The 22254-nt window shown below is 36.5% G+C and overlaps 1 long non-coding RNA gene across 1 annotated transcript in view; it reads left to right on the top strand.

Annotated features, from left to right (window-relative positions):
* Positions 1-1281: 1281 nt before the first annotated feature.
* LOC134809372 (uncharacterized) overlaps positions 1282-22254 on the top strand; it is a 205483-nt gene continuing 184510 nt past the window's right edge. The window contains exon 1 of the long non-coding RNA XR_010154913.1: positions 1282-1361. This is a non-coding gene — a long non-coding RNA (uncharacterized LOC134809372). The remainder of the gene's footprint in view (positions 1362-22254) is intronic.

The raw sequence follows: 22254 nt of genomic DNA on the forward strand, positions 1-22254 counted from the left end.
GCCATCCTCTGTGGATAGCTACTTTTCTTCTGAGAAACAGTTTTTGGCCTTAGTAGAGGCTGAACACCTAGCCATGGACCACCAAGTTCCCATGTGACCTGAGTTGCCCATCATGAACTGAGTGTTGTCTGACCTACCAAGCTGTAAAGTTGGGTGTATACAGCAGTACTCCATAAGCAAATGGAAGTGGTATATATGAGATTGGGCCTGAGCAGGTCCTGAAGGCACAAGTAACTTACATGAAGAAATTGCATATATGCTAATGGTCTTCCTTTTGCTACACTGCCTTCTGTCTCTCAATCTCCATCTCTGGCCTAATGGTAAATTCTCTACAATCAGGTGACAAAGGAAGAGAATAATTGAGCCTGGTATACAGATGGCTCTGCATAATACAGTAGGCATCACCTGAAAGTGGACAGCTGCAGCACTACAGCCCCTCTCTAAGACATTCCCGAAGGACAGGGAAGAAAAAAAAAAGTGAGGGGAAATTTTGCTTGGAACATTTTATTTTTCGTGGAAGGAGAAATGGCCAGATGTGTGACTGCATACTGATTCATGGTCTGTAGCCAAGGGTTTTATTGGATGGTCAGGGACTTGGCAGGAGCATGACTGAAAAATTGGGGACTAAGAAATTTGGGGAAGAGGAATGTATCCTGACCTCTCTGAACAGGTGAAAAATGTTTTTAAAAAGTCCATTTCATGTGAATGTTCACCAAAGGATAACCTTAGCATAGATGGCTTTTAATAATTAAGTGGACAAGATTACTTATTCTGTGTATCCCAGTCAGCCTCTTTATCCCACCTCCTGTGTCATTCTCCCATGGCCTCATGAACAAAGTGGCCATGTTTGGCAGGAATAGAGGTTATCTATGAGCTTAGAAATAAGGATTTCCGCTAACCAAGGCCAAACTTGCTATAGCCACTGCTGAGCGGGCAATAAACCAACTGTAGGTACCAGCAATGGGTCTATGATATGGTACCATTTTCTGGGGTTGGTCACTAGCTACCTTGTGGCAGGCTAATTACAATGGATCACTTCCATCGTGGAAGGGAAGGCACTTTCTTCTTATTAGAAGAGATGTTGCTATGGTCTGAATGTTTGTGTCTCCCCAGAAATTACAGGCTCAAACCTGTCCCCCAAGGTAATGATTTAGGAGGGGGCCCTTTTAGGGGTTGATTAGGTCATGAGAGAGAGCCTTCACGAATGGATTAGTGCCCTTATGAAAGAAGATTAAGGTATCTTGTTCATCCTTTCAGCCATGTGAGGACACAACAAGAAGGCATCACCAATGAAGAATAGGCCTTCATCAGACATCCAATCTGCAGGCCTCTTGATCTTGGACTTCCTAATCTACAGAATTGTGAGTGATAAAATTCTGTTTTTTATAAATTACCCATCCTAAAGTATTTTTCTTATAGCAGGCCAAATTGAGACAGATACTTACACTGGATATAGATTTGCTTTATTTCTACACAATGCTTATACCCAAACTACTATCTGTGGAATACAGATAATGCCTTATCCATCACTATGGTGTTCCTCAGAGCATTGCTTTTGATCAAAATCTCCCTTTAGAGCAAATGAAGTGCAGCAATGGGGAACATACTCATAGGATTCACTAGTATTACTGTGTTTTCCATAATCTCAAAACAAGTGGCTTGACAGAATGGTGGAATGGCCTTTTGAAAACTCAGCTACAGGATCAGGTAGACAAAATTCCTTGCAGCACTGGGGCAGCATTCACCAGGAGTCTGTATATGCCCTGAATCAATGTTAAATATATGTTGGTGTTTCATTCATGGCCAGATTTCACAGGCCTCAAAATCAAGGGGGGAAAATGGTAGTGGCACCACTCATTATTAGTGTCCCTAATGATGCACTAGCAATAAATGTTACTTCCTGTCCCTGAAACCTTAAGTTCTGCTGGTCTATAGATCTTAATTTCAAAGGGAGACATGTTTCCACTAAGAGACATAAGAATGATTCTGCTGAACTGGAAGCTAAGACTGTCACCCTACTACATTACACTTATGCCTCTGAGTCAACAGGCAATGAAGTTACCTTGCTGGCTGGGTTGATTTGTCCTGATTAGTGAGAGAATGTTGGACTGCAGTTACACAATTGAGGTAAAGAAATGTAAGTCTGGAAGACAGGACATACAGAATCTCTTAGGATATCTCCTAGTACTACCATACCATCTGATTATACTCAATGGAAAGCAATAACAACCCAAATCAGGAAGGACTACTAATGACCCAGACCCTTCATGAATAAAGATTTAGGGAATCCCAGTAGGCAAAGAGCCATTACCAGTTTAGGGGCTTGCTGAGCACAATGCAAATATGGATTGGATAGTAGAAAAAAGTAGTTATAACTGTTAGCTATGATCATGTGATCAATTGCAGGAATGAAGATTGTAATTATCACAAATTTTGATGTCTTATTTCATTATGTTTGTGTGTATATATAATATATACCAATGGTTGTATTGTCTTCTTTTACCCACTTATCATCTAACATAATATATTTTAATAATAGTTATTGCCATCATATTATTTTTTACCTATTTTAAACAGTTTTAATTTATGTATCATAAAATTAATGCATTTCAATGATTTTAACTATAGTCACAGAATTGTACAGCCATTACGACAGTCTAATATTAGATTTGCCCAACAACTGTCAATCCTTATTCTTCCCTTGCTCCAGCTTTAGGTAGCCCCTAATCTACTTCCTATCTCTACAGTTTTAACTATTCAAGATATTTCATATAAACAGATTTATACAATATGTGTTCTTTTGAATCTACATTATTTCACTGAGCATGTTTTGAGGTTCACTTATGTACTATACACCAATATTTCACTTATCTTTACTGTCATTTTGTTATATAGATCTACTGCATTTTGTGTAACCATCATTCATCAACTCATGGACATTTGAGTTACTTCCACTTCTTGGCTACAGTGAATATTGCTGTGCTAAACACTCACATAAAAATCTTTGTGTGAACATATGTTTTAATTTGTCTGTGATGAATATTTTGGAGTGAAATTGCTGGGTCACGTGGTAACTCTATGTTTAAATTTTTGAGGAACTGCCAAACTATTTTCCAATGTGACTGCACCATTTTACACCATCCTCAGCAACATATGAAGGTTACATTTTCATGACACTCTTGCCAACACTTGCTATCATGTCCTTTTTATTATAGCCATTACAGTGGGTAGTAAGTGGTATTTCATGTGGTCTTGATTTGCTTTTCCTTAGTTGCTAATAATATCAAGCATCTTTTCATGTGCTTAATGGCCATTTGGATATACTCTTTTTTGAAATACTTATTCAAGTTCTTCACCCATTAAAAATATGAATCTTTTTATTATTCAGTTGTTAGAGTTCTTTGTATATTCAATGTATGTCCCTATTGAATATATAATTTACAAATATTTCTCCGTTTCTGAGAGATGTCTTTTCATTTTCTTTTGTTTTGGTGATTGTGTAGAACAACGGAAACTTTTTTCTTTTATTTTTTCAGAGAAAATGATTTTGTTTCATTTATTTACTTAATTATTTTTCTTTCCCGACATTTATTTTGTGTTCAGTGGGTACATGTGCAGGTTTGTTACATGGGAAAATTGCATCTTGTTATTTTCTTGATTGTACTTTTTTGAAATGCAAACATTTAATTTTGAATAAGTCTATTTTTTTTTCTTTTACTGCTCTGCTTTTGGTGTCATTTCTAAGAAATAATTGCCTAGCTCAAGATCAGAAAGAAATGTATACCATGGTTTATCCTAAAGTTTACAGTATTAGCTCTTATATGTAGGTCTGCAGTCTACTTTGTATTGATTTTTGCATAGGTTGTGAGGTTCACGTTCAAATTAACTTTTTTTTTCATTTACATGTCCAACTGTCCCCACATCATTTTTTTCCTGTTCACATTTATTTTATTCTTTAAATTTATGAGGTTATATAAATATGCATGTATTTTATGCATATATACAATGATATAATAAAACCAGGGTAATTAGCATATTCATCACCCCAAACATTTATAATTTCTTTTTTTTTTTTTTTGAGACGGAGTCTCACTCTGTCGCCCAGGCTGGAGTGCAGTGGCATGATCTCGGCTCACTGCAAGCTCTGCCTCCTGGGTTCACGCCATTCTCCTGCCTCAGCCTCCTGAGTAGCTGGGACTACACAGGCACCGGCTACCATGCCCGGCTAATTTTTTTTGTATTTTTAGTAGAGACTTTACAGCTCCACATGGCTGGGGAGACCTCAAAATCATGGCGGGAGTTGAAAGGCACTTCTTACATGGCAGCAGCAAGAGAAAATGAGAAAGAAGTAAAAGTGGAAACCCCTGATAAACCCATCAGATCTTGTGAGACTTATTCACTATCACGAGAATAGCATGGGAAAGACCAGCCCCCATGATTCAATTACCTCCCCCTGGGTCCCTCCCACAGCAGGTAGGGATTCTGGGAATTCAAGTTGGCCCCTCCAAATCTCATGTCCTCACATTTCAAAACCAATCACTACTTCCCCACAGTCCCCCAAAGTCTTAGCTCATTGCAGCTTTAACCCAAAACTCCATAGTCCAAAAGTCTCATCTGAGACAAGATAAGTCCCTTCCACCTATGAACCTGTAAAATCAAAAGCAAGCTAGTTATCTCCTAGATACAATGGAGGTACAGGTATTGGGTACATACAGCTGTTCCAAATGGGAGAAATTGGCCAAAACAAAGGGGTCACAAAGATCATGCAAGTCCGAAATCTAGCAGGGCAATCAAATTTGAAAGCTCCAAAATGATCTCCTTTGACTCCAGGTCTCACATCCAGATCATTCTGATGCAAGAGGTAGGTTCCCATGGTCTTGGCAGTTCCACCCCTGTGGCTTTGCAGGCTACAGCCTTCCTCCCAGCTGCTTTCTATTGGCTGGTGCTGAGTGTCTGCAGCTTTTCCAGGCACACGTGCAAGCTGTTGGTGGATCTACCATTCTGGTGTCTGGAGGACGGTGGCCCTCTTCTCACAGCTACACTAGGCAAAGCCCCAGTAGGAATTCTTGGTCAGGGCTCTGACCCCACATTTCTCTTCCACACCGCCCTAGCAGAGGTTCTCCATGAGGGCCCTGCCCCTGCAGCAAACTTTGGCCTGGGCATCCAGGCATTTCCATACATCTTCTGAGATCTAGGTGGAGGTTCCCAAACCTCAATTATTGGCTTCTCTGCACCCACAGCCTCAACACCCCATGGAAGCTGCCAAGGCTTGGGGCTTTCACTCTCTAAAGCTCTCTGTTGGCTCTATGTTGGCCCCTTTCAGACATGGCTGGAGCAGCTGGGACACAGGGCACCAAGTCCCTAGGTTGCACACAGCACAGGGACCCTGGCCCAGACCATGAAACTACTTTTTCCTCCTGGGCCTCTGGGCCTGTGATGGGAGGGGCTGCCATGAAGTTCTCTGACATGGCCTGGAGACATTTTCCCCATGGTCTTGGGGATTAACATTAGGCCCCTTGCTACTTATGCAAATTTCTGCAGCTGGCTTGAATTTCTCCTCAAAAAATGGGTTTTTCTTTTCTACTGCATCATCAGGCTGCAAATTTTCTGAACTTTTATGCTCTTTCCCTTTTAAAACAGAATGCTTTTAACAGCACCCAAGTCACCTCTTGAATGCTTTTCTGCTTAGAAATTTCTTCCACCAGATACCCTAAGTCATCTCTCTCAAGTTCGAAGTTCCACAAATCTCTAGGGCAGGGACAAAATGCGGCCAGTCTTCTTTGCTAAAACATAGTAAGAGTCACCTTTGCTCCAGTTCCAAACAAGTTCCTCATCTCCATCTGAGACCACCTCAGCCTGGACCTGAATGTTCATATCACTATCAGCATTTTTGTCAAAGCCATTCAACAAATATCTAGGAGGTTTTAAACTTTTCCACATGTTCCTGTCTTCTTCTGAGCCCTCCAAACTGTTCCAGCCTGTGTCTTTTACCCAGTTCCATAGTCACTTCCACATTTTTGGGTATCTTTTCAGCAACGACCCACTCTAGTGGTACCAATTTACTGTATTAGTCCTTTTTCACGCTGCTAATAAAGACATACCTGAGAATGGGATGAAAAAGAGGTTTAATTGGACTTACAGTTCCACATGGCTGGGGAGACCTCAGAATCATGGCAGGAGGTGAAAGGCACTTCTTACATGGCAGTGGAAAGAGAAAATGAGAAAGAATGAAAAGCGGAAACCCCTGATAAACCCATTAGGTCTCATGAGACTTATTCACTATCATGAGAATAGCACAGGAAAGACCGGCCCACATGATTTAATTACCACACCCTGGGTCCCTCCCACAACACATGGGAATTCTGGGAGATACAATTCAAGTTGAGATTTGGCTGGGGACACAGCCAAACCACATCATTTAATTAAAATTTAAGTATTAAATAGCATAAAGTAGCCTGGGTGTGGTGGCTCACATCCGTAATCTCAGCACTTTGGGAGGCCGAGAAGGGTAGATTGCTTGCGTCCAGGAGTTAAAGATCAGCCTGGGCAACATGGTGAAACCTTGTCTCTACAAAAAATACAAAAAAAAAAAAAATAGTCACATATGGTGGTGCAAGCCTATAGTCCCAGCTACTCTGAGAGGCTAAGGTGAGAGTAACACCTGGACCTGGTAGGTTGAGGCTGCAGTGAGCCAAGATCATGCCACTGCAGTCCAGCCTGGGTGACAGAGTAAGGCCCTGTCTTAAAACAAAAAATAAAAGTAATTTAAAATAATTATACAGCTTAAAAAAAATTCCTGATTCCCACTATATCTTCCCAGTCAAACAATCCAGGAGTCGAAACCATCAATTGCTTGTTTATAAAAATCTTTCAATGCTTAATTTGAAGGCAACGATAGTAAAGACAATTTTGGAAAATTAAAAAGTAGGAAAAAAAGAAAATCAATCATGTTCCCACTACCTAAACACAACCATTTTCATTTTATGCACATATGTGCTCAGTCTTTTTCTATGTACATAGATATTTGGCGTAACTTTAATAATAGTATAGATACCATATGTATAATATATTTGTATGTATCTACATACATCACAATTCTTATTGTAAAGGATGCATAGAAACAGTGGATTAGGTAGGAGATCAGAGTATGGGTCACACTCAAGAATGGGGAGACAGTTACCCCATGCAAAATAATTTTCCTAGATCTTTTAACCAAAATATATTATGCAGATGTGACTTAATGCTAAATCACGTGCCTGTTAATGACTGTTTCTAATTTTACACAATGTAGATTGTGCTGTTTGAGAAGTAGGACTTCTATCAGAAACCCAAATGTGATGTCTTAAACACAGAAAAGAAGCCTAGTGTGGTCAGTCCAGGGTTACCCTTGTTTTCCAAAACAACATCAAGGACTTAGACTTTTTCTATCTTTCTACCTTTGCCCTTTTTTACATAGAAGTGAAACTCATGATCACAAGATGGCTGCAGGAACCCCAGCCACCATGCTTAATACCAAACAGCCATAAACTGTTTCTTGAACAATTTCCAAATTTCCATGTTTATAACTGGTGAGTGTGTTTATGTATTTTGTATCCAAGTGTAATTAAGTAATTATAGCTCTCGCAGCACATATATGTGAAAAGCTTAAATAGATATATGTATATACAGACACATACACACATATATAACTTAACTAAAAATTAAGCAATTATGACTGTAGCAGGACATATATATATATAAATATACAATTGACAAAAAGATCTCTAGGAACTTGACCAGAAAGCGTGAAAGGTCACATTAGCCTAGGAATTCAAATGCACCATTATGTATAAGCCTTTGATTATACAGTCCTGTATATTCCAGTGGATTGGAAATAATGCCTGCCCCTGATGCCTGAGAAAAGGTACTGAGCCCCTTAAGACTTGGAAGTAAAATGAAGATACCCAATAATTTATATTTTTGAATGTTACTGGAATTATCTTCCATGAGAAGCATTTGTATTGAAGTTATTTTTATGTCGTAAAGACAATCAGGGGCTATGTGGGATGACCTTAAGGTAATGAAGACCAATATGAAATGCTCAGCTAATAATCTGATACAGTAATCCAGATATGGGCAAATACAGGTCAGAACGACAACAATGACAAGGGAAAAAGAAAGGAAGAGACATTATTAAGAGGAACTTCAAGAACAGATTCTTTCAATATTTAGCAATGTCTATATATGGAACAAATTAAATAAATCAACAATGACTCCAAGATTTCCAGCTCGTATTGCCTGGGCAAAATGACACATAGCTGAGCAAGAATGTGCCAGTATTTATATTTGCAGTTTTCTTTAAAATAAATTGTTAAATGTAAAGAATTAAGTCAATAATTCGATATACTATTTATAGGCTATATATGTAATACACTTTATATTAAAATGATGTTTAAATCTTAAAAGGTAATGAGTTCCTACTGGAGAATACCATAAAACACTACCTTCAGCTTTCTAGAGATGGTAAGATATAGCTCGCCAATTATTTTATTCTTTCTTATAATAATAAGAAAACCATGTTTGGAAGTCTAAAATTAAGGCCAAGCATGTAGATTTTAAGATATTCAGATTTCTAAGAAGTGTTAAGGCTACTGTTCTTAGTTTCTTTACTGAAAATAGTATAATTGTCAATGATTTCAAACCTCTAATTGATGATTTTTTTTCTGTTTAGACAATAATTTTTTTATGCAGTGTGTAAATCTCTTTAAAGCCCATAGGGGAAGTGAGCCTGTTTTGACACTTGCATTATATTCCATACAATGTGTTTTGTGAGTGGATTAAGGATATTCTACAAAATCACTACTAACCTATTGTGTAGATTATTACATACCTTCCAACAGACATTGGATATTTGGGAAATGGGAGAAGGGGCTGTTTTATTACAATTTCAGTCTCTGTGAAGTATAAGGTTAAAAATATTAGGGTCCTTTTTGCAATTAATAATTAACCAGCTTTTGGTAAAAAATAATTTCTAAATCATAAGAAATTTACTAAAATATATCTGCTTTTTATTTGAACATTTGTTATAGATTTGGATTTTGCAAAAAGTGAAATTATCTTTCTTGAGTTAATAACTTTTAAACTGTAACTTCTAAAGAGTGTTTTATGTAATTAGAAAAATTTATAAATAAGTTATTAGAAATAAAAAAATTAATACTCATTCAAAAGAAGCAAAGACTATTCAATAAAATGAGAATAGCAATCACCCTGAAAGGACACAATCAATCACACACGAACTGGTAATGTTACATAGTTAAAATATGCACTCTTAGAAAACCCAAACGGAATTCCATTTTAACACAGTAGATTTTTATATGACATCATTTTGTTTCAAAGTTTATATATTTGCTCTTTGATCTGTGTGCTATTTAGATGAATAGATAATTGTTTTCAGGGGATAATGACATTTTTTGATGCTTTGCTTTTGTTTTGACATTTGATATTTTGTGGTCTGAAAATATGGCTTATAAAAATGTCTCTTTAGGTAGAATGCTTTAATGTTTTGTTGAGAGTTCTATACAAATGGATACTCCATTAGAGGTTAAAAACTTTCATTCTTACAGACAATCTCTCTTCTCACTCTCTTCTTCTGCCTTTTTCTCTTTCTCTCTCAGAAAAAAAATTATGTAATATTATTTAAATCCCAAGGAATCATATTAGTCTTTTGACTTAAAATACTAAAATATTTTACTGTGATGATTCTAGTATTTTGGTATTGTCTAGGAGTTTTGCTATATTTATTTTCTTGCTTTTTTGTTTGGTGCATAAAAAATATGAGTTTTTAAATTATCCATTGGTTATTAATTTTATTATTATAGAAATGTTCATTAGTGTTCTATTGATGCTTTCACAAATTACCAAAAACTCAGGGGCTAAAAATGATGCACATTTATTATACTATATTTCTGTAGATTAGAAATCTTACACAAGTGTCACTGGACTTCAATCAAATGTTTTCCTTCCTGGATACCCTAAGGGAAAATAAGTTTCTCTGACTTTTACAACTTCCAGAAGCCACTCACAAATTCATTCACTCATGGCCCTTGCCTCCATCTTCAAAATGAGTATCATTGCAGGTCTCTTATCCTTTTGCCATCATATCTTTTGACCACAGCCAGGAGGGGTTCTCTGCTTTTAAAGGTTCATAATTAGGTTGAAACTTATTGGATAATCCAAGATAATCTCTCCTTCTCCAGTCCTTAACTTCAGTCACATTTGCAAAGTCTCCTTTACAGTGTGATATGACATATTCACAGATTACAGGGATTAGGAAATGCACATCCTAGAGTTCTAATCAATGATTTTGGTTCTCACCTTGAATGTTGCCTTTTGTGAAATGAATACTGTCTTATATGATATGAATATTGCCTCTTGTGATTGACATTTGTTCTTGTATGTCAAGTAAATCATATTTCACCCTTGCATTTTTCAACATCGTGTTAACTTTCTAAAGTGATTTTTTTGGTGGCTAGATATTTGCCAGAGGTTTTTTTCACCTCAAATTCGGTATTTGATAGGAGGAATTCGTCTATTCTACTTTATTGTGATAACTGATATAATTTTATTTTCTTCATTTTATTTTAGGTATTCCATCTATTTTTTTTGTTTACTAATACAAGAGAAAGACAGTCACCTTCTAACTGTTCTCACTAGGGTCATTTAATTCATTAGGATTAAATTTTTGTGGGGCTACCTATATTTTTATGATAAAATGATATATTCAAGGATTGCATGTAGCAAGTATCACTGTCTATGGGTCCTTGTACATTGAAACTCTGGGCCTCTGGAATAGGTGTGAATCTGCACTCGTGACCCCGGGTGCAACAACAATTTCCTATAAACGTTAACAATAAGCAAATTTTGGTTGTTGAGACCCTTGAGCCAAGGAGTTGAGAACAGAAACAGATTAAGTAGTACATGTATTTATGCCACCATATCCCAAAATCCCATTTCTACATTTACTCTTTATCCAAGCAAAATCAGGCTCTGTCTCAACTTCCTGTGCTAAAGGCAATGGATATTTTTCTGTGATTATGTTAATGAACTTTTTTGGCCTCATTTGGAATTGTTAACTATTTCCACCTTCTTGAAAATCCTTCTTCACTTGCTTTTCACAAGGTTATATTTCCTCTTTATAAGTTTTTCTGTCACGTCTGTATTCTGTTATAGTTCCTTTCCGTGGCTATTATTTACATATAAATATTTATTAAACTTATCACTAGATCTATTTCTTACTCCATATATATTATTTGGTTAGCCTTATCTTCTCCCATGTTTTCAAAACCAGAATTATCTGGACTTGGTGATTGTGTAGATACAAAGGTTAAGGAAGGATAGAAAGTTAAGATGACACCTGAGATTCTTGATTGGACATTTTAGTTAATTCCTATTAGAATGACAGCATACAAAACAGGTTTGTAAGAAAATAATTATTCAGCTTTGATCATAGTGAGTTTGAGGTGCCTGTTATTCAAATTAAAAATAGTCCTCAATTGAGTATACAGTCCTAATTAGCAGGAGATATTCTATGGATGTATGTCTTTGGCATTCATCTCACTTGTGAAATAATTGAAGTCATGAGACTAGGTGAGAATGTTATAGAGGAGTCTGTGGAGTAGGGGCATGAAAAGAGAACAAAAGCCAGAGTTCTAAAAAACATCAACGTTTAAGAGTTAGATAGAAGAGAGTATCACAAAATGACTGACTATAAGCGACTGACTATAAGCAATTAGATAAAGTGAGAAAGCTCAGGAGGAGAATGTGATATAATAAAAACAAAGGAAATACATGATTGATGGACAGAGTTGATTGCTCAACTAAGTCATTCCCTCCTTCTACATAATTTATAGAATCTAAAGCATATTCCATCAGCTTTATGCCCAGGGAGGGGAGAAAATACCTTCAACCCACAGAGTATGAATTATGATTGGCCTAAATAAAATATGCTAATCTCAACTTCTTTGCTGGTGACTATTTTATATATTGGCTTATGACAAAGTGCTAGCCAATGAGAAGTCAGGGAAAATCTTGGGTATTCTGAGAAAAGACCAATGTTCTATGCCATCTACTAGTGGCACTTCTCTTTTTTAGCCAAACATTTTATACTTAATAAACACTTTGACTACAGAAAATTAGGTGGTACAAGCTATAATTCTTAAAATGTAGATTTTTGATGAGTAAGAGAGGAAAACTGGGGGCAAGCACTGACTCAATTATCTCAGGCTGGGGAATTTGTTACCCTTTTTATATAAAGCATAACACATGGTCAATTTTTCTTTTATTGTATTCTGTGATGTAGACTACATTTCAAATGATGAAATAAAAGTAGAAGTGGTAGGGGAATTCCAGGGTGTTGTCATGAGTTGTCCCTTTCTTAGAGTTCACAGAAGAAAGAGTAGCACTTGGGTAAAATATGAGTAGTCTAAAACAGGAGTGTAAAATAAGTAAGAGAGATGCTGTCTGTCTCTACGTTGTAATAAATTAAATAAGCAGGAGGCCATTAGCTTGAGCTGTCTCCATAATTTGAGTTTCTACATAACAAACTAAAACCTAACTTAAAAGTGTATTATTTTTGTGTACCAAATAGACAGGTTTTAGCCAATAACAAACAGGAAAGCTTCAGCCAATCACAGGCAGCCATTACCATCCAGGAGCATGGGAAATTCTGGAAATCAAAGGAAGAAAAGTGGACCTCCTTCTGGACACTGGGGCTGGTCTCTCAGTTCTCCTTTCCAATCCAGGCTCCCTCTCCTCTCTTAGCATGACCAAGAGGGGCATCTCAGGAAGGCCTTTAACCTGATATTTTTCCCAACCCTTTAGTTGTAGTTGGGGAGATCTCTTGTTCGCCCGTGCCTTTCTAATTATGCCTGAAAGCCCAACTCCTCTGTTGGGCAGGGATATTCTGGCCCATATAAGGACCACCACCCTGATGGCTCCAGGACAAACTCTTTGTCTCCCTTTAGTGGAGACTGGTATTAACAGAAGTTTGTTCAATTCAAGGAAAAATTGGCAGAGCAAGAACTGCCATACCAGTTCAGATCCACCTTAAGGATGCCACTTCCTTTTCTAACCAGAAACAATATCCTCTGAAACCAGAAGTTAGGAAAGGACTACAAGCTGTCATTGATAAATTAAGGTTGCAAGGCCTCCTCAAACCCTGCCACAGCCCTTGTAATACCCCAATACTGGGAGTCCGAAAACCCAACTGGGAATGGAGAATAGTTCAGGACTTCTGCCTCATTAATGAGGCTGTGGTTCCAATTCACACGGTGGTTCCCAATCCATATACCCTACTAACTCAGATACCTGAGGGAACTAAATGGTTCACAGTCCTGGACCTAAAGGATGCCTTCTTCTGCATACCACTATACCCCTATTCCTAGTATTTGTTTGCATTTGAGGTTCCCTCTAACCAAACCACCCAGTTAACCTGGATGTTGTTACCTCAGGGATTCCAAGGCAGCCCCCACTTGTTTGGGCAGGAATTTTCAAGAGACTTCTCCGAGTTTCTTTATCCTGAGGTTAAAGTTTTACAAATGTAGATGACATTCTCCTCAGTGCTCCAACTGAAGAAATCTCTCAGGAGGGCAGTAAGACTCTTAGTTTTCTGGCTAACAGAGGATGTAAGGTTTCAAAATCTAAAGCTCAACTCTGTAAGACTTCAGTGAAGCACCTCGGCCTGGTATTGTCAGAGGGGACCAGGGCATTGGGCAAAGAAAGGATTAAGCCCATCTCCTCCTTCCCCTTCCCCCAAACTCTCAAGCAACTGAGGGGATTCTTAGGCATTACAGGATTCTGCAGACTATGCATAGCTGGGTACAGTGAAATAGCTCATCCCTCGTATCACCTAATAAAGGAGACTCAGGCAGCTAAAACTCACTGGATAATTTGGGAACTGGAGGCTAGAAGGCCTTGGACCAACTAAAACAAGGCTTGCTTAAGGCACCAGCCCTTAGTCTCCCCATAGGGAAGAGATTTAATCTTTATGCATCAGAAAGGAAGGAAATGGCCCTGGGAGGTCGAACCCAGGCCATTGATACCTGAGGAGGCAGTTGTCTGTTAGCCACAGACTCCCCTTAGAAAACAGCAGTCCAGCTACATTATGTAGAGTATAAAAGGTAGCCTATAGGCTACCTAAAGAGCTTGAGTTGGTAGCCAAAGGATGGCCAGTATGCCTCCGGGCAGTTGCAGCGGTAGCCTTGTTGGTACCAGAGACTACTAAGTTAACCATGGAGACTAACTTAACTGTTAACACTCTGCATAATGTGGCAGGACTGCTGTCTTCTAAGGGGAGTCTCTAGCTAACAGATGATGACCTCCTCAGGTATCAATCTCTGCTATTAGAGGGATCTGCAGTCCCATTCAGAACCTGTCCCTCCCTAAATCCAGCCACCTTCCTCCCAGAGGAAGCTGGGGAGCTTGAACATGACTAGAAACAGATAGTAGTATGAACCTAGGTGGCCAGAGAGGACCTCAAGGAAACCCCGTTAGAGAACCCAGACTGGATTCTTTTTATAAACAGAAGTTCTTTTGTAAAACAAGGAATCCATAAAGCAGGGCATGCAATAGTTACTCTGAATGATATTGTTGAGAGTGCATCTCTCTCCTCAGGCATGAGTGCTCAACTAGCCAAACTAATTGTCCTCACAAGGGCACTCGAATTCAGCAAAGGAAAAGCAGTTAACATTCATACTAATTCTAAGTATGCTTTCCTAGTTCTCCATGCCCATGCCACTTCTGGAAAACAGTCAAAAGTTTAAAGCCACCAAGTTAACATAATATCAATAAATAGACAACTCAAAAATGGTAGAAAACTTTGTGGCATTTTATTTGCCCTGTGTCCAACTCCGTCCATGGCTCAGCAGTGATATAGAAGACAGCAGTCCATAATCCCAGTGTGAGATTATGGTTCCTGGTTCTAGAAAGAGCAGAATAGAACTTATTTACAATTTTTTTTAATTTTTAATTTTTGTGGGTACATAGTAGGCATATATATTTATAGGGTACAATGAGATATTAGGTATGCAATGCATAATAATCACATCATGACAAATGGGTTATTAATCCTCTCAAGCCTTTATCCTTTATGTTACACACAATCCAATTTTACTGTTTTAGTTATTTTAATATGTACAATTAAATTATAACTTAGTATAGTTACCCTGTTGTGCTATCAAATATTAGATCTTATTCATTCTTTCTATTTTTTTCACAAATAATTTTGTGTGCTGTAACCTGTCTGGAATCTACCTTCAGGATTGACACAAGGTGCTTGCCTTTGTTTTGCCTAACTCAGAACTCATACAACAGTAGAAAATGGTGGACATTCCTCAAAAACATTGTAAGGCAAATGAACAACCCTGGGGCAAAATATTATGGTTGAAGCATACAATAGAGCAACTAAAGCCTGAGAGGAAAAGACAGGATGTTTATTTGAGAAATTAGGCATTCAAAAGTGCTCATGTATAGGAGATAATTTGCCCAAGGCAGGGTACATACTCAGAAAAGACCTGAGAATGCCCTATACTTTCAACTCTCATTAATCTATAGGTTCAGTGTAAGTAGGAAGTGAAGGGAAAAGCCATGTTGTAAATGTCCTGGCTAAACATTGAAGGAGTATCTCAGCACAAATTCAATCTGAAATATTGGGAGAGGGCATTAATGAAAAACCTATAGTACACCTCATAGTCAATGGTGAAAAACATAAAGCTTTTCTTCTTAGATAAGAACAAAAAAAATGCCTGCTTTCATAACATACTTTGTATGGAAGATAATTGCCAAAGCAAATAGAAAAAAAATTAAAAGAAACAAAAGACATCTAATTTGTAAAGGTATAAGTAATATTATATTAACAGAATATATAATCCTATCTATGGAATATTGCAGAGTCCACCAAAAAAGAGAGAAAACGCCTTGAGTTAATACACAACTTTGGCAAAGTTGTAGCTTACAACAGCAACCCAGGAAAGTCAATTGTGTTTCTATACACTAGCAATGAATAATGCAAAAAGTAAGTTAAGAAATCAAATAATTTACAATATCATCTAAAACAATAAAGAACCTAGAGAAAAGGTTAGACAAACAGGTGATGGATTTGTACATTGAAATCTACAAAACATTGATTAAAAAATTAAAGAAGACTTAAGTAAGTGAAAAAATATTCTATGTTCATGGATTAGAACACTATCCAAAATGATCAATACATTCAAGATAATCCCTATTCAAAGTACAACGACTTTTGGGAGAAACAAAGAAGCCAGTTCTCAAATTCATATAAAATTACACGGGGTCCAAAATATCAAAACAGTCTTTAAAAAAGAAGGACAAATTTGGAGGACTCAAACTTCCCAATTTCAAAACTAATTTCAAAGCTAGTAATCAAAGTAGTGTGACAGTAGCAGAAAGACAGACATGTAGAATAATGGAAAAGAACCGGGAATCTAGAACAAATGCATACATCTATAGTCAATAAATTTTAACAGGGATGCCAAGATGATTCAGTTGGGAAAAATAATTTTTAAAATAAACAATACTGAGGCTAATGCATATCTACATTCAAAGGAATAGATTTTTACACCTATGTTATACAATATATAAAACTTAATTCAAAATGGATAAATGACTTTAATATAGGTTTTCAGATCAATTGACATATAGTTTCTCATAATATTCTGTAATAATATTTTAAATTTCTGTGCTATTAGTTGTAATGTCTACTTTTTCATCTCTATTTTTATTTACTTAGCTCTTCTCTCTTTTTTCTTAGTTTACATTAATTAGTTATCAGATGTTATTTGCAATCCTCACATAACCAAAAAACAAAAGTCTATAACAGATACACAAAAAATAAAGAGTAAGAAATTATATCATATCACCAGAGGCAATCACTTTTATGCAAAGGAAGACAGGAAAGAAGTAAAGAGAGGACCAACAAAACAACCAGAAATCAAATAACAAGATGGCAGTAGTAAGTCCTTACTTACCAATAATTAACATTGCATGTAAAAGTACTAAATTTCCAGTGAAAAGACATAGAGTGGGTGCATGGATTGAAAAAGAAGACCTAATTCTGTGCTTCCTACAAGAAACTAATTTCACCTCTAAAGACCCAGGAAGAATGAAAATAAAATGATGAAAAAAGATAGTCTATGAAAATGGAAACCAAAAAAGAACAGGAATAGCTATATTTATATCAGCCAAAATGGAGTCCAAGACAAAAATTATATAAACAGACAAAAAGGTCATTATATAAAGACAAAGTGGTCAATTCGGCAAGAAGATACAACAATTGTAAATATATGTGTACCCAACCCTGGGGGACTGAGATATATGAAGCAAATATTATCAGAACAAAAGAGAGAAATAGACACCAATACAATAATAGCTAGGGACTTCAACACCCCACTTTCAGAACTGGACACATAATATAGACAAAACAATTAACAAAGAAACACTGGACTTAACCTGTGCTATAGACTAAATAGACCTAACAGACATTTACAGAACATGCATCCAAAAACCGCAGAATACACATTCTTCTCCTCAGCAGCACATGGAACATTCTCAAGGATAGACCATATTTTAGGCCATAAACAAGGCTTAAAGATTCAAAAAAATTTAATTATGTCTAGTGTTTTTTACTGACTAAAACGGAATAAAACTAGAAATTAACAACAGGAAGAATTTTGGAAACTATAAAAACACATAGAAATTAAACAATATACTCCTGAACAATGATTGGGTAAAAGGTGATATTAAGAAGAAAATTTTAAAAGTTCTTGCAAAAAATGAAAATGGAAATATCACATAAAAAACCTATGCAAAAGCTGTACCAAAAGGGAAATATACAGCAATGCCCACATCAAAAAAGTAGAAAAATTTTAAATAAACAATCTACTGATGCATCTTAAAGACATAAACCAGAAAGAGCAAACGAAGCTCAAAATTAGTAGAAGAAAAGTAAAGGACAGAGCAGAAATAAATATGATTGAAAATAAAAAAATATGAAAGATTAATGAAACGAAGAGTTTTTTAAAAGATAAAATCAACACACCATTAACCAGCCTAATTAAGAAAAAGGAGAGAAGATCCAAAAAAATAAAGTCAGAGATAAAAAAAGAGACATTACAACTGACAGCACAGAAACTTAAAGGATTATTAAAGAATATTATGAGAAACCATGTGCCAATAGATCAGAAAACCTAGAAGAAATAATAAATTACTGGACACATAAAACCTACTAAAATTGAACCATGAAGAAATCCAAAACCTCAATACAAAAATAACAAGTAATGAGATAAAACAGTAATAAAAAGTCTCCCAGTACAGATAAGCCCAGGACCTGATGACTTCACACTAAATTCTACCAAACATTTAAAGAACTAATACGAACCCCTACACAAGCTATTTCAAAACTGTGAGGAGAAGGAAATATTTCTAAACTTATTCCATAAGGCCAGTATTATGCTGATACCAAAACCAGGCAAAGGAAAATGAAAGGCCAATATATCTAATGAACAGAGATGCAGAAATCCTCAACAAAATACTAGCAAACCAAATTCAGTAACACATAAAAAAGATCAACATTATCAAATGGGATTCATCCCAGGGATGCAAGTGTGGCTCAACATGAACAAATCAATAAACGTGATACAACATATTAACAAACTGAAGGACAAACATCATATGATCATTTAAATAGATCCTGAAAAACGATTTGAGCAAATTCAATATCCTTTCATAATAAAAACTCTCAACAAACTCGGTATAGAAGGAACATACATCAACATATGAGAAAAGCCATATATGACAAACCCAAAGTTAGTTTCATAATGAAAAAGGAAAACTTGAAAGTGATTCTCTAAGTTCTGGAATGCAATAAGGGTGACCATTTTTACCACTTTTATTCAACATAGTACTAGAAGTCCTAGCCAGAGAAATTAGACAAGAGAAAGAAATAAAGGAGATCCATATTGGAAATGAAAAAGCTAAATTATCTTTGTTTGCATAGGCTATAATCTTATATTTAGAAAAAACTAAAAATTCCACCAAAAAAACTATTAGAACTGATAAATTTAGGAAAGTTGCAGAATACAAAACCAATGTACAGAAATCAGCAGCATTGTGATATGCCAAAAGTGAACAATCTGAAAAAGAAACCAGGAGAGTAATCCTATTTATGGTAGCTACAAATAAAATAAAATATCTAGGAATAAACTTAGCCAAAGAAGTGAAAGATCTCTATAGTGAAAACTGTCAAACGTTAATGAAAGAAATTGAAGAGGACACAAGGAAATGAAAAGATAGTCAGTTTGCATACATTAGAAGAATCAACACTGTTAAAATGTACATACTACCCAAGGCAATCTTCAGATTCAATGAAACCCTTATGAAAATATCTATGACATTTTCTACAGAAATAGGGGGAAAAAATGCCAGAATTTATATGGAACTACAAAAAATTCAGAATAGCCAAAGCCATCCTGATCAAAAAGAACAAAGCTGGAGGAATAATATTACCTGACTTCAAGTTATGCTACAAAGCTGTAGTAACCCAAATAGCATGGTACTGGCATCAAAAGAGACACATAGACCAATGGAACAGAATAGAGAACCCAGAAATAAATCCATACATTGACAGTGAACTCATTTTCGACAAAGTTGCCAAGAATCTGGACTCAGAGCAATTAGACAAGGGAAAGAAATAAAGGGCATCCAAATTGGAAAAGAGAAAGTCAAACTATCTCTGTTTGCAGATGATATGCTTATTTACCTAGAAAATCCTAAAAACTCCTCCAAAAGACTCTTAGATTTGATAAATGAATTTGGCAAAGTCTCTGATTACAAAAAGAATGTACACAAATCAGTAGCACTGCTATGCACCAGCAATGACCAACCTGAGAATCAAAGCAAGAACACAATCCCTTTTACAACAGCTGCAAAATAAAATAAAATTAAATTAAAATAAAATAAAATAAATAAATACCTAGTAATACACTAAATGAAGAATGTGAAAGAGCTCTACAAGGAGAACTACAAAACACTGCTGAAATAAATCATAGATAACACAAACAAATGGAAACGCATCCCATGCTCATGGATTGGAAGAATTGTGTCTGGAATTGGTTCCTTCTGGTGGGTTCTTGGTCTCGCTGACTTCAAGAATGAAGCCGTGGACCCTTGCGGTGAGTGTTACAGTTCTTAAAGATGATGTGTCTGGAGTTTGTTCCTTCAGATGTTCAGATGTGTCTGGAGTTTCTTCCTTCCAGTGGGTTTGTGGTCTTGCTTGACTTCAGGAGTGAAGCTGCAGACCTTCCCAGTGAGTGTTACAGCTCTTAAAGGTGGCACGTCTGGAGTTGTTTATTCCTCCCTGTGGGTTTATGGTCTCGCTGACTTCAGGAGTGAAGCTGCAGACCTTCGCAGTGAGTGTTACAGCTCATAAAGGTAGTGCGGACCCAAAGAGTGAGCAGCAGCAAGACTTATTGTGAAGAGTAAAAGAACCGGAAGGGGACCCGAGGAGGTTGCCGCTACTGGCTGGGGTGGCCAGCATTTATTCCCTTATTTGGCTCCATCCACATCCTGCTGATTGGTCCATTTTACAGAGCGCTGATTGGTCCATTTTACAGAGTGCCGATTGGTCCGTTTTTACAGAGTGCTGATTGGTGCATTTACAAACTTTTAGCTAGGCACAGAGCGCTGATTGGTGTGTTTTTACAGAGTGCTGATTGGTGCGTTTACAAACCTTTAGCTAGACAGAAAAGTTCTCCAAGTCCCCACCCAACCCAGAAGCCCAGCCAGCTTCACCTCTCAGGATCAATATTGTGAAAACAACCATAACCATCCAAAGCAATCTACAGATTTGATGCAATTCCCATCAACATACCAGCATTGTTTTTCACAGAATTATCAAGAACAATCCTGAAGTTCATATGGAACCAAAAAAGAGGCCAAATAGCCAAAGCAATCCTGAGCAAAAATAACAAATCTGGAGGCATCACATTACTGGACTTCAAATTATACTACAAGGTTATATTTTCCAAAACAGCAGGGTAATGATATAAAAGTAGGCATATAGACCAATGGAACAGAATAGATTACCCAGAAATAAATCGAAGTATGTACATCCAACTCATCTTTGACAAAGCATACAAAAATATTAATTGGGGGAATGGACACCTTATTTTTAATAAATGGTACTGGAAAAGCTGGCAAGCCACATGTAGAAGAATAAAACTGGATCACTATCTGTCACCTTATACAAAAATCAATTCAGGATGGATCAAAGACTTAAATATAACACCTGAAACAATAAAAATTCTAGAAGAAAATATTCGAAAAACTCTTCTAGACATCAGCCTAGGCAAAGAATCCATGCCTAAGGCCCCAAAAGCAAATGCAACAAAAACAAAAATAAATAAATGAGACCCAATTAAACTAAAAAAGCCTCTTCATAGCAAAGGAAATAATAATCAAGTAAACACACAATTCACAGAGTGGAAGAAAATATTTGTAAATTACAGATCTGACAAAGAACTACTACCCAGAATTTACAAGGAACTCAAATCAGCAAGAAAAAAAAATAATAATAATCCTATCAAAAAATGGCCAAAGAACGTGAACAGACATTTCTCAAAAGAAGATACACAAATGTTCAACAAACATATGAAAAAATGCTCAACATCACTAATCATAAGGGAGCTGAAACTTAAAACCACAATAAGACATCACCTTACTCCTACAAGAATGGCCATTATTTAAAAGTCAAAAAATAATAGATGTTGGCATGGATGTGGGGAAATGAGAATGCTTATATACACTGCTGGTGGGAATGTAAATTAGCACAACCTCTGTGGAAAATGGTATGGAGATTCCTTAAGGAGCTAAAAGTAGATCTATGATTTGATCCAGCCATCTCACTACTGGGTATCTACACAAAGAAAGAAAAAAAGTCACTATATGAAAAGGACACTTGAACATGTATGTTTATAGCAGCACAATTCACAATTGCGAAGATGTGGAACCAATCTAAGTACCCACTGACTCATGAATTGATAAAGAAAATGTGTTATATATACACCATGGAATACTACTAAGCCATTAAAAAGGAATGAAACAATGTATTTTGCAGCAACTTGAATGGAGCTGGGGGGCATTATTCTAAGTGAAATAACACAGGAGTGAAAAACCAAAAATTATATGTTCTCACTTATAAGTAAA

Source organism: Pan troglodytes, chromosome X, assembly GCF_028858775.2.
Source record: "Pan troglodytes isolate AG18354 chromosome X, NHGRI_mPanTro3-v2.0_pri, whole genome shotgun sequence".
NCBI lineage: Eukaryota > Metazoa > Chordata > Mammalia > Primates > Hominidae > Pan > Pan troglodytes.